At 32.9% G+C, this 5,262-nt stretch overlaps 1 long non-coding RNA gene across 1 annotated transcript; it reads right to left on the bottom strand.

Moving 5' to 3' along the window:
- Positions 1–1,361: 1,361 nt before the first annotated feature.
- Positions 1,362–4,109, bottom strand: LOC110282974 (uncharacterized). The gene is made up of 2 exons (XR_011636288.1): positions 3,749–4,109; positions 1,362–1,467 (listed from the first exon to the last, which is right to left on the bottom strand). It is a non-coding gene; the product is annotated as an uncharacterized lncRNA (long non-coding RNA).
- Between the last annotated feature and the right edge of the window lie 1,153 nt (positions 4,110–5,262).

Raw genomic sequence — 5,262 nt, 5'->3', positions numbered from 1 at the left:
ATGTTCAGAAAATGCATTTAAATTTTAAAATTCTGAGAACAAACAATATTGCGAAAATTTCAGAAAGATACTTTTCTTAATAAATAAAATTTATATAATGTTAAATAAGTTGTAATTTATTCAAATAAAAAAAGGTTAAATTTTCAAAGCTTAAATATTTAAGTGTCTTCAGCAGTCTCCTTGCCAAATTAGACGCACTATTAGATTCTATGTAAAATCTTAATTATCAGATATTATCCAGATTTATTGTTTTTACGCGACTGAAACCGGTTTGCACTTTTTTACGTTCGTCTAGCATTTCACTAAATTAGGCGATATAAAATAAACGATTGATTAAAAGACAAATATAGAATATTTATTATATCACGTATTATATTTATATACATAATAATTAAACCCACTGTAGTGCTATAATAATTGCATGTTTTGCATAAAGGCAATACTTTTATCTTTAAACACACATGTAATGGGTTTTAATTCAAGAGTTTTTATATACTTCCTGTTTGTATTTAATTTTAACGTTTTGCACTTCAATGTTAACCAATTAATACACTCACGTAAACAAGTGCAAACCGGTTTCAGTCGATTAAAAACAATAAAGTTGTATAGTATCACCTGATAATTAAGATTTTACATAGAATCTTATAGTGCATCTAATAATATGGCCGTACCTTCATTTTCATTTATCAGTATGGAAAAACTACCATAATTTCTAAAAATCGGAGATCAAAAAGGATTTTGAAAATTTGATTCTCCTCAAAGGATTCTCCTCGTTGAAATCAAACAAGGTTAATAAAAGCCTAAATTTTCGTTGAAATAACCTATTTTTTGCCTAGTCTAATACCTTAAATTTTTATTTATGGAATAGTTCAATGAGTAAAGTGTTTTATAATTCAATAAATGATAGACTAGAATAGATACATTAACACAGATACATTAACACTAGATCGGTCTTTCAAGTCATTTTGACTGCTTTTTAATTTCGATTAGAAAAACAATGATGCATGTAATGAAAAAATTTCTTAGAATTTTATGACTTTTTGTACAACATAATCTTTTTTATTGTTAATATTTACTAATAACTTTTTATATAACTGCAAATCTATGAAAGAAAGATTTAAAGTTATATAAAGATTTAAAGTTTTATTATACGAGGATTTAAAGTTATGTAAAAGATATTAAAAATTTTAACCAATTTTTTTTATACATTAGCTATTCTTTCACAAGGTAGTCATTTTGACTGCTTTTGGGCAATTTAAGTATTTACTAAATTTCGATCTTTCAAGTGTTATATGAAATTTATTAAACAATTTCTTAATTGGATCAAAATAAATCTAAGCTTACTTACCCATCTAAATCTGATAACGATAATCAACATTCTTCTGCAAGGAATAGATTTTTAATCTAGCATAAGCCACTTTCGATAGTAGAATATCAAACATCTATTTTATGGTAGATTCTTGGATCCTGCAAGGAAATAGCAAATGTCATGAAAAATATAAAATTTGCTGTATGCAACGGCATATGTTTTTACACTTTTGCGTGATAGAATTTAGGTTGGCTGATGACATTTTATACTTATAACTAATAAATCAATAATTATACCAGGGTGCGTAGCCAAATCTTTCAACAAAAAATACGCACCTTTTAAGTACTTTTTAAGCACTCAAAAATATTTTTAAGCACTATATACTACATTAACAAAATGAAAAATTATCTCAAAGACTTTAGATGATCATGATAAAATAACTAGTTTCTGACAAAGAACTTTTTTTTTATTATATTAGCAGTTATAAAATGATCGAGTGATTTTTCGGTTCGATATCAGAGGGTGGAAATTGAAGTCTGAAATTGAGAATATCTTGCAAAATGCAGCAGAGTTGCACATGAGATAGCAAATATCTCACCGAACCCAGCTCAGTAGACGCGCATACGAACTCTCATGCATTTCATAAAACATGCAAAGTGATTAGCGCTTTCATACGCTGTGGACCGACGGTACGCCGAAATGAATAAAAGTTGAATAGAATAATGTGAAAAGCTTGCTTTTGCTTATACGTGGCGAAAATAGACATGGTAACGAAAAAAAAAATGTTTCGAGAAGGGAAAATTAAGCACTTTTAAAAACAACAAGTGACAAAAGCACCTTTAAGGGCTTTTAAATAACGAAAATCGAAATTAAGCATCTTTAAGCACTTTTTAAAAACGCTACGCACCATGTAGACTAATGCTACAATACTAGAGTTCGGTGCTAAATATTTATGCGGTAAAATTAAAATCTCCAAGTCTGAGAAGAATTGGAGATATATATTGTATAAAAAAATTATCGGATTTAAAAGCTAGAGAAATCAATAGCAATAACAGCTGAAAATTCGCTAAATTATCGCCTTAAGAAGTAAATGGTCAAATGCGCGATTCGAATGTTCCCTATTGTTTGAAATATATCGGGATATCTAAATTCCGCGTGAAAATCAACATCAATAACTGCTGACAATAAAATTTAAATATTACATGGAGTTACGATACAATCTGCGTAAATTTAGCGCGTCAAAAAGTGATTTAAATGCATGATTCAAATATTACGTGAAAATTTCTGCAGAAATGAAAAGTATTTATTTTTTTACTTTTCATAAGAAAAATCTTTCTGCAAGAACTCTAACGCTCTGCGACAATAAAGAAATCTCCCTATAAAGAAATTTTTTATCTGAAAGTTTCGAAAGTAAATTTTAGACTAAACGAAATTTTCCATCCTTTAGTTTTCATAGGTTTTGAAGGAATTTAAAAAAATTCCCTGCTATTCCAGATTAAAATTTCCCTGCAAACCAGTTAGTCACCATTATTCATCCTAAGAATTATGAGCAAAATTTGCAGACAAAGTAATCACATTTCAAGGGAGAAATTATTTCACAATAGTTAAGTATTGATTTACTTTAAATTCGAAAAAAATCATTTGCCTTAATCGCACTGGCTAAAGGTTGAAACATTTGCTTAACTACATGAAAAACTAATAAACGACGTAACGAAAGTTTACTTCCCTGGTCTAAGAAAGAGCAGAAAAGGAGAGGAAAGATCCTAGATACATATATGGTGTTGCGAAACCGAATAAAAATGAATCGGACTTGTAAACCTATAGTTTGTCTATGGTAAGAACTACCCCCTAACGTAAGAACTAATATAAGAAACTTCTAAAAATTAAATCGTAATTTCATTCATCTCAAAAATTTTAAAACTTATATCGTTTTGTATTTTAGAAATAGTTTTTACTTAACCCACTAACCTCGTTACCATAGTTACCGCCACTGGTCCAGACAAATGGCTAGGGAAGTTCTTCATTTATACAAACTACAGCTTAATCGCCAAAAGTAAATATAGAAGACATTGATTTTGTTTAATCAAAATTAATAGTTTGTGCAACCNAAAAAGAGTTTAAATATTTAAATCTATTGTTTCATAAAACTCTCGTTTTACTGTTTTTCATAAACACTCAATCGCAATATTATTGGAAGTCAATTTTACTCAATAATATAAAAATAATTTTAACAACTAAAAATTTTAAAAGTAATACTTTCAGCACGCCAATATCTCATTAAAAAAATACTTTTTAAATTTCACAAGACAGCAAGTTAATTAAAGAGGTATATTTATCATTCTTAAAAGAAATTCCGAATTTGAGAATAACAAGCATGCCATCAATTATCACGAAAAATTTTAAGTATGTAAAAGTAGTGAATAATAGAAAAAGACTTACTTTAAAGTTCTCGTCAGATGAGACATCGATAAACTACCATCCAGAATATCGTAATAGCTGGCGAACATTAATTTAAGATCTTCAAAATTTCCTTAAGACAAAAAAAGAAAAAAAAAACACCAGACGTAAAATCACGTACTACATCCATCTTGATACGTAAAGCTTGACGAAATACACTATCTACCAACTCATAAATAAAAAAAAAAGCAACAACAAGGCAGAGATATGCAGAGCTCGCTGGAACCCAGTCTTGCCCCGTATTTTATATCCTTTCATATCGATAACGATTGGCAATTATTGTCTGTCAAAGCTGAGTTGAGTTGATGATGAAGTGGATCTATGCTATTCGCGTTTTTGGGGCCACCCTGTGGTCCCGCAGTGGACTGATCGTTAAGACACTGTTCCCAGCAGATCACCGAAGTCATGCATCACTGGCTGCGGTCAGTATGCGGGTGGGTGACCCACTTGAGTCAGTCTACGAAGGAACTGAAGGTTTGCGGTATTGGTCCTCATTAAACTGTTCTATCGTATAGTGCTTGACTTCGCGAGCAGGTCCTTGGGCTACCAAAGCCATCTCCTCTGCAAAGGATCAAAATTGAGACGGTATGTCGTCGGATCATCCTCAGGAGTGTTTCCCATACCGTCGCCAATAGCCCATTGTGCAGCTCTAGTATGATGTAAATAAACCACAACCACGAGCCAAACGTTCCGTAGCGTGGAGGTAGAGGGTTCGAAACCCGCCCTACCCCGAATGTATCTTCGTATTGTTCTTATTTGAATTGTTCTATCTGTCTTTCTACCTAATAAAGACTTAAAAGTCGTACTTGTATAATTGAATGCATGTAATGTAATTGAACATTTGCATGTAATTGAGCACACAAGCATGCAAGTATCAATGAATAAAATACTCATATGTAATATATCCTCTGTGCTTTGAGTGAGCTGAGGTTACTTTGCAGGGTTGGGAAAAATTCTAGCAAAAGGTGCTGAGGAAATATGAGGTTGTAGGGTAATTACTTTTTTACAGAACGATAAAAGGGGCCTTCCTGGACAAGTGGTCTCGACATTCCACCAAACGCTCTCTAGATTGGAAGTAACGGGTAAGGATTCCAGCGCCATCCTGTCCCGCAGTGGACTGATCGTTAAGACACGGTTCCCAGTAGATCACCGAAGTCAAGCATCACTGGCTGCGGTCAGTATGCGGGTGGGTGACCACTTGGATCAGTCTACGAAGGAACCGAGGGTTTGCGGTATTGGTCCTCGTTAAACTGTGCTACCGTAAAGTGCTCGACTTCACGTACAGGTCGTCGGGCTACCAAAGCGGGGATGCCATCCCCTCTGCAGAGGATCAAAATTATGATGGCATGTCTTCGGATCATCCTCAGGGATGTTTCCCAGACCGTCGCCAATAGCCCATTGTGCAGCTCTACTTCGACGTAAATGAGCTACAACAACAACACCGCCATCCTGAATACATCGTTGTGATGTTCTTCTCAAGCTTGAGTCCCGCATTG

Source organism: Parasteatoda tepidariorum, chromosome 2, assembly GCF_043381705.1.
Source record: "Parasteatoda tepidariorum isolate YZ-2023 chromosome 2, CAS_Ptep_4.0, whole genome shotgun sequence".
Taxonomy (NCBI): domain Eukaryota; kingdom Metazoa; phylum Arthropoda; class Arachnida; order Araneae; family Theridiidae; genus Parasteatoda; species Parasteatoda tepidariorum.
This window is presented reverse-complemented; position numbering and strand designations above follow the sequence as displayed.